General features: G+C 39.3%; 1 protein-coding gene across 1 annotated transcript in view; it reads right to left on the reverse strand.

Annotated features, from left to right (window-relative positions):
- The window catches only part of LOC100649345, a 216,099-nt gene that overhangs the window by 129,161 nt on the left and 74,630 nt on the right, over window positions 1–12,308 (reverse strand). The window lies entirely within an intron of this gene.

A 12,308-nucleotide genomic window follows, 5' to 3' on the forward strand; every position in this document is an offset into this window, starting at 1 on the left:
TATCATATGCACTTTGTACATTTTTGCAGTTTCTTTCCCATAAATACAAAAATATCCGCAGTCTAACGATTCCAAACTGTCGACTAATGGTCCATATGCTGCATATATCACACATTTTTTTAAACATCTTTCATTTTGATCTCTCCGATACAAATTTCATATCATAGTCGTTGTTTAGTTCTAACGTTAACAAAGTGATGCTCGAACCGAAGCTCGTGTCACGGTGCTTGATAAGTGCGAATGTAATGCGAATTTCGTTGGTGGTTTTATTGTGAATCGAGCTAGTCGCGCACTTGCCAATTTACGAGCAACTTGTTCGGCTGGTAGCTGAGCTAGGTGGAGCTCTCTTGTACACACGGTAGTAGTACGCGACCACGATAAAACGTTCCGTTCGAAGGGTTGCCGGTGCGTGCTGGCGCAGATAAATTTCGAGTGTAGAAAGCGATTATAAGCGACGTTGATTAATGCTACCGTAATGAATGGGCATTCTATAGGACTTACCAGCATGGATGGGTGTATACTGATGGACCTTATCTTATTGGTATAGAAGGTCGCGCAAGAAATAATGTTTTTGCGATGAACCACTCGGATAATAGACGACTAATGGCTGATGAGCTAAGGTTTGTTTGCAGTTAATTGATTATTCAAGAGTCTTTTCTTGACTACGAATATAGACATTCTCCCACGATCTTGCCACGTACTCTGACACTGAACTATAAACATTACAATAATCGAGTCTGTGTTTGTAAACTCCATTAAGAAAAACAAAACTATATATAGTGGCTCGCAAAGTGATATAATGAGTTCTCCATGGTAAATGTCCAAATATTTTCACGAGCTTACCCACAGAGAACTACTGTTCTCTAACTCTATGGAGGCTAACACAGTTATTGAGAAACAACAACTTCTGGGAGACCACCTTATACCTCCGAACATCTTCGTTTTCCTAAAGCGATTTCATTGGCAAATGATCGGAGCTTCGATCGAAGTGAATTTAAACCGGTTTGCGTATGCGTAAAGTTGATCGAGGTAAGGATAGAAAAGGGGATAAAAAAGGACCAATAGCCACGTTGTTTCGAGTGACTACGACCGGAGAAACGTTCGCGCGATATCTTCTCGCGAAATCCGGAGCGGAGACGCGTCTCTCGCGAAGTGAGCCGTGCAAACTTGTCGCGTAAATCGTATCAACTCGGTGTGTGTATAGTGCGGCACCGCGGTGGCATGCAGAAACAACTAAACTGCGGCATCGTAAACCTTGATTTTTTTCTGTACCTACCCGTTGTTCCTCTCTGTCCTTCTGAGTCCTCTTTCCCTCTTTCGGTGAATGGAAGCTGCCTCTTTCGCTCCGCTAGCAAGTGGAGCACGCCTATAAAATAAATAGCGGCGAACCTTGCCTGCTTCGGTTGCTATTGAACTTTAGAAGTCGCCATAAACCTTTCAGTGTTCCTTTCTCCGTTCGTCGCGCTCGAGTTCGCGCGCTCCGACTCGTAAACGCTGCGCTAGCCAGAACGCTGCTAGTCTTATCGACTCGCGATTAAATCGATCCTTTACCGATCGGAGTCAGTAAAGTTAACGAACCTCGAAGAAAAGGGTGAATGACCTCGTGTTAGATCTCTTGCTGTGAGTTTTGACGTTTCCATTGAAATACAAACAAGGAAGATATGTAACAGTTGAAGATCGCAAGAGAAAAATATGATAAGTTCGTTTTTGTTGATCCTCTGACTGTTATGCCATTTGGTGGATAAACGTGGAATGGTTGAAGAGAGGAGTAGCTTGATATTCAAATTAATATTCAAAGATATAAACCTTCTGAAAATATGTTTTAATACGTAAAATAAATTTTTATTCAGGATCTATTTCAACAAAATATGAATTTTCACAAGTATCTAGTCCATAAATCACTATTAATTCAAGTTTATAGATAGCAAGAGTAACTGTCCTTACTTCGACAGATTGTTCACTAAACAATTTTCTAAAGAAATAACATTCTAAAATAACGTTGTTTCTTTTAGATTCTTGGTTTCCAATCTTTAAATTCGCAGCAGTTTGAAATCTTTGCTGGTAAATGATTCTGGGAATTTGATTACTGTAAAAAATATAAATTGGTCATTTTCGTCATTCTGACGATTTTAATATTACAGTAAACGGTGTAAGCGTTCTTGATCGGCACGTTCACGTGTGTTACAAGCCGACCAGTATAACATTCCACTTGTGAGAAACGCGCTCACGGCTAATCGATCGGTTTCTGTTAGATGATTCGATTAACCTAATGACAGTAGGCGGGCAAGAATCTAGCGATTTTCCCGGTTAAATTCCCCGCGTTATGCACGCGAAATGAATCGCAGCACGATTGACCTCGCGTCAACGATCGGTTGCGTTCGATCGACCACGATGACTTCGATGTCTGGTAAAGGCAGCTTCTCCTCGTGGGATCGCGTCATTTACTCTAGTTCATTCACTCATCGTGACTTTGACTCGCTTGCTGCTTCGTCTCTATGTAAGCTACTTTTTCCTGGGAACGATCGACTACTCTTTCAATCTGTCCTCGTGATTAAGACCTAAGTCTATTCTAAGCTAATGACGCACCTACGAGACGCGTAACTGTATTACTTGTACTTACTATAATAATAGTAACTACGTGTGATTCAGACATTTTACAATCCAGACGAAATTAACAACTATTCGATATTTAGTTCTTGTATAATCTTTCAAGTTTAGCTAAATAAATTAGATAAATTTGGCGAAAACTTTTCGTTTTTATAATAAAATTTCGAACTTTACTGGAATCTTTGCTATAATCTCACGAAAGATCAAAGGGGGAAAATCTTCGTGTTTGTCTCTGTCGATTGGTGTAATTATTCTTTCCTTCATTCTTTCTCATTCAAAATTCAATCGTTCCAGAATTAATAATTTAAGGTATTGATTAAATGAATCCATCTTTTCTATCTCTATGTTGAGAATTACATCTTCAACCCTCATACGGAAACACAGATATACAATCACATCGATACTTAGTGTTATTACTATAGCAGCAAGCAACCATTGTTTCTCAAAGATAAAAAGTAGAACCTTGAACTTATCTCGATAGTGCATTCCGAGAGATCGATCTGTCGAGCGATCACGAGTTCACGATCTATCATAGAGCCCTCTAATTGTCGATTAGCGATATAAGGTTTGGCCGATCGTGATTGAGAGTGCCTTCACGATATCGCGAAGGGAAGGAAGGGGAGACATCGAATAGGTCGAGGAGGTCTCTTATTAAAGTACAGACAAAATGATCGGGTCGTCTTTGAGGAGTGAGTGCCGCTTGTCAGCTTATTGTAGCACGGGGCAAACTAACGCAGCTATCCATTTATTGGCCTCCCATCAAGATAACAAGACTTTTTTTTCCTTCGTTAACAACGCTCAGGATAGCGCACGATCCACTGGACAAGACCCTTCATTATAGCCCTGCGTAATTAAGCTTTGTACATGAAAAGAATGGTTCCCTTTTACATTCTTCTTTCCTCTTCTCTCCTTCTGTCGTTTGGCCATCAACCTTAGTACTATCATTTTGCAGAAACGCCAACAAGTCGCGGTAATACGATGGCGCTATGGCGATGGTGTTACACGATGTTACAAAAGTTCTTGGTTTTCATAGCAGAAATAAATAGTCGTTTCGATATTTCATGATGCCACGACATAAAATAGAACAGAAAATACCGAAGTATGTCGTATAAAATGTTCTAGTTAAAATGTCGATACTAAATACTGGAAAATCTATTTGTGATCCTGAGTTTTCACTTCGAACGATCTACGAATCAATTTTCTATGCGATTTTGAAGCTCGTTAACGAAACGTTTCTGAGTAAGGGCTATGGATGATGAGTATATTTCGAGCAGAGAAACGAGGTTTACGAATCGCGTGAGTTACGATCGTGGCCAGCGGCCACGTACCTATAACCGACACAATCGCGTCGTAAAAAGTTTAATCGCGTATAAAGACACGTACGTACCGCGAATCAACTTTCACGTCACGACGTGTAAAGTGGATGCGTACCGTGAACTCGCGTCGATTTATTCTCGTTTTCGCGATACGCGTTCGACCATTAACATTGGCCTTCCTCCGACGACCTGTGCCCTCGGGCGACAATTTTATTTCAAATTACACGTTCAATTTGAGGATCGTTCTTCATTAGCTCCCGTTCTGTAATTGTCGTTTATCAATAGCTAAATTGCCATTGAAACTCAAATGTAGCAAATAAGGACACGAGAAAACGTTGATACATCAATTATGATTATTCAAGGTATGAACGATATAACGTGTGAGAAGTAAATGAGGAACGATATACGGGCGAAAAATAAAAATTTCAGACGGGAGTAATTGGAGCCATTAATTCTCTAAGAGTCAACTACTTCCAGTCGACTGAACGATGAAAAGCTAAATCGCGTGTTCGAATTACCATTTGAAGCGAGAAAACGAGATCATCAGTCCCGGCAACCTACGGCCTTCGCCTCGTTATATTTCTCCCCTATATTGTTAAACGAGATTTACGCTGCTCCGTAGCAGTAAACCATCCGCGATGCAGTTTCTTGGCACTCGGACTGATTGACCACCTAGCAAATTGTCATACACCGACCTCGGGGATTAACACGTTTGCAGCATAACGTGACACGAACGACATTGCTTAAGAACGTGCGCTATTGTTGCTTAATCCGACGTTGATGTCCTTATCAATCGTCTATAAACTCGCATATACGATACACGTACAGTGGCTGACAAAAATATTTGAACATTTACCGTAGAAAATCAATAAAAGGTTTTCAAGTTACACAATTAAGGATACTGTATATCTAACGCGCAAAACGAAATACGCGAACGTTTTCTCGAGAACGCGGAGCGTAATCAATGATCGCAATACGATTATGGTTGCGTCAAGATCTTCCGCGCGCGAGAGATCGTATCGCGTCCCTCGTAGCTGTATCGTTACAACGCCGGGGAATAGTTAATAAGAATAACAGTGAGTAACGTTCCTCGCAAAGCATCGTGCGGCCAGTCGGGCATATGGATCCCCTTACATAACGCAATCGGCAATAAATGTACAGGGTGTGCCGCGAATCTATTGCCAACTGATTCAGTCGCTGGTTCGTACGTTTACGTGACGAATGGCAAATGCGAAGTTCTGTCGATATCGATTCGATGAATTGTGGGACCCTTGCCAGATAGGTTTGTCGTTGAATTGATTTGTGATTAGAGGTGATTGAAGTTGGAAGTAGATAGACTGGTGGCTGTGTAATTGAAGTTTCATGTCATTGATTGAAAGCAGACAAACATTAAGACGATGTGGTTTAATGACGATAATAATAACGCGTTAAATTATTTCCTATATTTCACTTTTATTACTATTGAAATAATAAAATTCTTTTTTCTCAAAACTACAAACAAAACTGTTCTCTGCGGATAGACCAAGAACGGTTATAGGTAATAAACTCGTTTCCCATGATCTTTAGTTCAACCCATAAATATCCTAATAATATTTCACAATGTATACACAGCATGACTTCGATCCTTACTATTTTCGTAATCTGTTGCCATCGAAACGCATTTACAAAAATAAGAGGCCGAAACACTCGAGACTCTTCGCTTCCTTTAATATCGTAAAATCTTTAAAGAATTAACGGTTAATTCACGATACACCCTATGTATGATACCGATTTCTTCGTGAAAAAACGATCGTCTAACTCGCTGAAACGAGACCATCTTCGACATTAACCACATTTCATCTTCGTCCACTGGCAACACGATCGAAGATACGAGTTCTCGTAGACTTTAATAAACAAGTTGTCTTTCTCGCGCGTACATCAACTTTTCCATTAAACTTTCGACGAACCGTTGTCTCTCGTTGAACACCCACGCACCTCGTCTGACACGAGTCTCCCTGCGATAACAGCGCAGCGTAAACGTTTGTGATGTAACACACGAACCTCCCATCGATGGCCTAGAACCTCTCGGTGTCGGTGATTTACGGAATTCAACTGTTTGCGAGGCGTTTTGTGTTCCACGGTTACAAAACGCTCAATGTCCGATCGGAACGAGAACCTTGCTTAGAATGTACCATCTAAATTTCTCATGGACGATTTACTGCTTCGAAGTTACATCTGGGGCAGTTCCACTCGAACGCGACTTACTGTATATTACGAAATTCTCTCTTCTGCCATGGATGATGCTTGTGATTCACAGAGTATCTCATAATGTATGGATTTTCATCCTTGAAACAGAATGTAATCAAAGCGAAACATAGTATTACGAAAAGAAAATAATTGCTAAGGAGAAGAACTATTTCTTCGATTTTACGTGAAAAAAATTAAAAGAATAACGAATCAAATGATGATCAAGTAGATAATCCTCAATTTTTTTCATATGATAATTTCTTTATTTACGAATCCCCTAATTTTTATGTGCCGTTTTATTTTTTAATTAATAGTCACTTTGTTAGAAACATCATTTTATAGTGACCAGAATTGACCAGATAATTTCTTTATTTACGAATCCCCTAATTTTTATGTGCCGTTTTATTTTTTAATTAATAGTCACTTTGTTAGAAACATCATTTTATAGTGACCAGAATTGACTTAACCGAAATTGATTTGCTCTCATGGACTATCATAATGTTGAAAGTGATTGGATCGAATCGTTCGTGATTATAAAAGTTTCCTGTTAAGGAATTACCTAGTTAACGGGTAAAGCTTCTTGCAGGCAGATTGAATTACGCATTGGGGATTTCTAATGCTCGATTAGTACCCGTTTGGAAATTCGTGACGGAGTGTTGGTTCTTGCTATTCGTGTGCAACGCCACGATATTCTTACAAGGAATACGAATGTGGCCATTGTCGCGAACAGTTTCTTTCACAGACCTCTGGAAAGCTGAGTGTATGGTGATTTTTTTCCGAAGACAGCGCGATACGTGGAACATGAGAACAATGTACCCAGGACAAGTGAAAGCTACATATATTTGATGCGTTATGTATTAAGATTCATGTGTTAAAACCGTTCGTATGCATTATCGTATTCAGTGACCGCAACGATATTAAATATTCGAATTTTTCACACGATTCTTGAACTTAGAAAATCACGATGTAAAAAGGATTTGTTGTATTTATAATGTACAAAACGTCACAAGAAAGATAATGGTAACTTTGATCATAATAAATACGCTGTAAATATTTTGGACAAATTTACATTTTTACGAAAATAATTAAAAAGATAACATCCAGACAATTGATATTTTTTTCACCTATTGTCCTATTATAGGTAGTACTATATAATTTGAATTTAATATATTTTTGCTCATTATGTACGTTCTGTGTTTTTTTGTATCTTCATATTTCTCATCCGATACTGGAAAAGTATGAAAAATATTGACGAGTTACAACACTTCGAGTAAAATGAATATTTAATTTCCATTTCTGGCTAATTCTTTCATCGTGTGAAAGAATAAACAACGCGAATGAAATGCGCTGTTATAACACTGATAATTTATAGGAGTTACCTTCATAAATTCTATAATGACTTTTACCATTGTTTTTAACATGCCCCGGTTTCACTACCGAGTTATTTGTGTGTTAATACATTCACCAAGCCTATACGGACACATCGATAGCAACTAAGAAAGCTGACCTCGTGGATGGCTCTATAAGGCTTGAAAAAAGCCGAACGTATGCCTCGAAGGTGCAATTTATGACTTCGTCATTAAAATGTATAAAGGTTCTGCTTATCACGTGCAACGTCGATGTATACGACGCGGTATATTGCGAGGCGGCCTTTTACGCCGCGAAGAAGCATCAGTTTCTTCTGCAATGCCTAACAGCGCCAACAAAAATCAAATCGTTCCAAAGTAAAACCTAAAAAACGACCAATAATTGTCGTAGTATGATTTGCAGATAACGAACGTCGTCGGAATAAATTGAAAGTTAATTGGACTTTAAAATTCAATAACGATACGCGTCGCTGCATCATTTATCATCCCTGACTGTGTTTCATGCTCACCCTAAACAAACAAAGTTAACGTTATTAATGACCAACCAAGAATTCTTCACTGAGGCATGGCTTGAAAAATATCTATCGCGAAAAGATCTCCGAGTTGTGTAAAAAAAGAAGGATATCTAAGGAAAATCATTTCACTTTGCAAGCCGCAGGTAAAGAAGGTTTATAGACGTGCAATTTTAAAATCCAATATGTTGTCAGCGAATCTCAAATCAGAACTATCTGTACATCTGATTTTCGGATTAAATGCGTGTTGTGTTACTTTCTTCCACGTTTACGAAGTATTAATAACATTAGAGTTACGTAGACCAATATTAATCATTTCTTAAAAAACATCCTTCGTACACCTCAAACTATGTCTTCCATAACGATCTCAAAATTCTTTTCGCCACAGAAGAAATACGTAGTCTATCAACGCACTATCATCAAAGTATCAAGCTGCACGAAATGTAACAAGAATGCTGAAGAAACAATAGGCAGTTGATCTGCTACAGACGAGAGAAGAAGTAAACTAAAATTATCAAAGATCAAGTACGAAGACCTAGAGGTCGGTATAAAGGTCAGTATCGTCGCTGGATAATGTCTCTGCTCACGTCAAATTACATCACAACATATTTTTATTCAACGCTTATTATTCTATATGCTAAAGAGTAGATTGTAAACAATGCAGAGTAAAATAAAAAAGAATAAACACCGTGGGTTCATCGTCTATTTTCAAGTATTCCTTTCCAACTATTTCACGTTAAAATACTTCGTTTTAATCACCAAAGGAAAAGCGATATCAAAATTCAGAAAATCAACAAAAGTATTTTTCGTCTGCTATTAATCACGAGGATCGATTTATCTCCTCTTCGTCTTTCCACGTCGCTTCAGAACGCATCGTAAACCGCTTACTCGAGTCTTCAAGGATTATCGACTAACGATTGCTGTGAAGAGCTCGATGGGTGTGTACGAGATCCATTTTCGGAACGTTGAAGAAAAAAAGTTGCGAACAGCATGTCGTCACTCGGAGCCACCCCGCGGCCTCGCGACCGACTTTATACGGCTCGCGATGCGAGTTAAAGAATTCTACGATCGAGAGTAAATCCTGGCCTCGTTCGAGAGGAACGACAACTATTCCACACGCGTAGGCATACGACGAGTTTGGAAACGACACAGTTATCGCCAGCTGATTACGCTAGACTTCCGAAGGAAAATCGACCAACGATCTTAAATCGTAACATCTTTTCCTGATCCATCCTGCGCGTCAATTATGGCAATTCCACTTTCCATTGTTCCAGCTTGTTACACTGTGCTCCAGATATGTCTCGATATATCTTTCGAAGCATCTTTGTGGAACATTTAATGGCCCAAACACGACACCCTATTTCTTTCACGATGCCTGTCGGTTTCGAACAGTTACGAAAATTCATAGGACCTCATGATTTTGTAAGCGTATAACATTGTGCGCTGTAGTTAACGAGTCTACGGCGAAACCTCGTAAAACCAAGGATATTTGCCTCGAATCCCACGAATCTCGAGTTATTTACGGACTCTACAGGTTCACAGGTATCGAATCACGCGAGTTAACGATCGTTGATATCAGATTCTACGAATCACCATACACTACGGATTCAGAATCTTTTCTAATTGTAAGAGTCTAAACTATTACCGCGGCCCTCTTGCACAATCGAACTAATATTGTTAAAATTAAATAATTAAAATTAAATAATTAAAAATTATAAAATTTAATAAGTTAAATGTTGCAACTTACCGGTATCAAGAAATATCCTTAAAGAACAATGTTAAGTTTCTTAATAAAGAAAAATGAGCTCTGATAAGTTACGAGCATTCGATTATTTTATACAATGCAAAATTGCAAGACTGGAAAAGTGAAGTCTATAAGCGACAACGTGTAACTTGTCGATACAATGATATTATCAGTCAGGAAATTACCGTGCGAAGACGACTTATCGATCAACAAATTTTTATGTTAAATTTTACAATATCCTTGACCCGAACGTTTGTCCCATTCAAAATTTAAGCTTGTTATACCCAGCACACGTATTTTATATTGCACGTATCAAGTATGTTCGAGTAACTCCATAAACGTTGTCCAGTCATAATCAAGGGCCACGAGCTTCCTCTGTAATGTCGTAACGGTGACCCGGGACATTTCACGGCGACACGCGTGACAATTGTTCACGTGTTGAAATCACACATAATCCACGTCGGAACCGTGTCGAACAAGGTCGTAGCGGAGTCGTGTGTCGCAAAGCCGACGTACCTAACTGCATTCTTGGCCCGCGAGCGCGTAATTCACTCGGCGGGCAATTACCAACGGACGACGTCCACCTTCAGATTTATCGAAATTGGAGCACGCTGCGAGCGATAATAAGAAGAAACCAACCGGATGAACCCTGCAGCTTGTCGCCGCGAGTTAACAGGATTACGGACGAGCGCAATTAACGGCCGTACTGAATAATCGATGCGACGCCTGCGCATCATCGCGAAAATAAACCGTGTCGCTCGATCTGACTTGCCGCCATTTACGATCTCTCGCTGCGTTTACGGCTGGCTTTACGAGAATGATTATGCTTTCCTTGCTTTTGCCTTTTTTAGCGAAATAAAATGTCTAATTAAATAAGCTGAAAATGGTGTAGAGGAAGGTAGATTGATATTATCGGAGATTTCTTACTTGGTATGTTACACGTTCTTAACAGCGTTTCAGATTATTTGATTTTGTTATTCGTCGATCCACGGAGGGAAATCCACGCCATAAGTATATCTATAACGAAACACGATGCTCGTTCTTACCTGAAACAGAAAATAGTTTCCCATTAAGTTAGAAACTCTCGCTGCCGATTTACATCTCTCTGTTCTTAAGTATTACTTGCTATGTACAGTTACATAACATGACTGTTCCTTATTTATGAAATAAAATAGCCCCTGATACTTTTAACTGAAAAGTAATTACAAAAGGCTATCAGATATTTGATATTCATTATTTCGTTAAAATTCACAACTCGTAACTTCTCTCATAGGGGACAGATATCCGAGGAATGCGAGCAAAAATTAACACACAATTTCCCTCGGCGGAACGTTTCCCGCGCGAGATCCTATTCTCCTTGATGCCGAGTCTCTCTTTCTCCCGTACATTTCTACGGTTGCGTAATCTAATATGTACTAGGAAAAAAACGGTTCTCTCGTACGCATACGAAACGCAGTTGATCACCGTGGGACTGGGCAAAACGCCAGAGATAGGAATAAAATCCAACAACCTTCTCAGGGGGTCGTTTTCTCGATACTCGACCAATGTTCGAGATTGTTAATCCGATTTTTCTGCGTCTTCTCTCTACGGTACGAGCCAAGCGGAGGTTCGATCGATCGTAGTCTCGAACCGAGCCGAGGTATCGAGTTTCAACGTATACAACGCCGCGTACTGTGAGACAACTGGGCGTGTGATGTACCGGGGTCGTTTCTGTTGGCGAGTAATGCGACTGCCCGCCATTAAACAAGATATACGCGGCTACGACCGGTTGGATTTCGTATGTTAATTTGATGGTGACGACACTTTGAGGAACGACGCGACGGTCGTCCGGCTGTGTGTTTCGTCGGATCGTCAAAGACGGCCCCAGGGATCTCCCATCGCACTCTCGTGTGTCTCTGAACAATTCGTTCATCGATCATATGAAAATTAGACCTTAACACGAACATTTATTCAGGTGTCCACAGAGGAAACTAACCGTGTTATGAGAGTCATAACTTTTTGGAATAAGGAATTGATCAATGTAAAAATGAATGAAGGGGATTTAACGCCAGGTTCGATCAAATGGCCGGTGTCAAAATTTAATTTAAAGTTGTACATTCATTGTTATTTCTTTCCTTGATCTAGCTTTATGTAAATTCTTATATTATCTGATTGATCGATTTCTCAATTTTTACTGATATAAGAATTTACCTAAAGTTGGATAAACAAAAGAGATGACGAACGCACAATCTTTAATTAAATTTTGTAACCAGCCCTGATTAGTATTGAAGAGCAACTCTTTTAATCGAATTTACATAATGAAGATAATGGTGATAAATAGTTTTGGAATTGATTGAGGAAGTTGGAAAGGATTTTGGAAGCAGCTTTGTTGAATTAAGTGCGTAATAAGAAGTAAAATTTAGTTATTTAAGAGTAAGTTTTAACAATGGAAAATTAAAATGTAGGTAGAATATAAAAGAGGGGAGAGTGTAATTCGAACACTTTATCCCAATTTTATACTTTTATTGGGCACAAAGTTTGCCAATTCAAATGCATA

Source organism: Bombus terrestris, chromosome 12, assembly GCF_910591885.1.
Source record: "Bombus terrestris chromosome 12, iyBomTerr1.2, whole genome shotgun sequence".
In the NCBI taxonomy this organism is placed as follows: domain Eukaryota; kingdom Metazoa; phylum Arthropoda; class Insecta; order Hymenoptera; family Apidae; genus Bombus; species Bombus terrestris.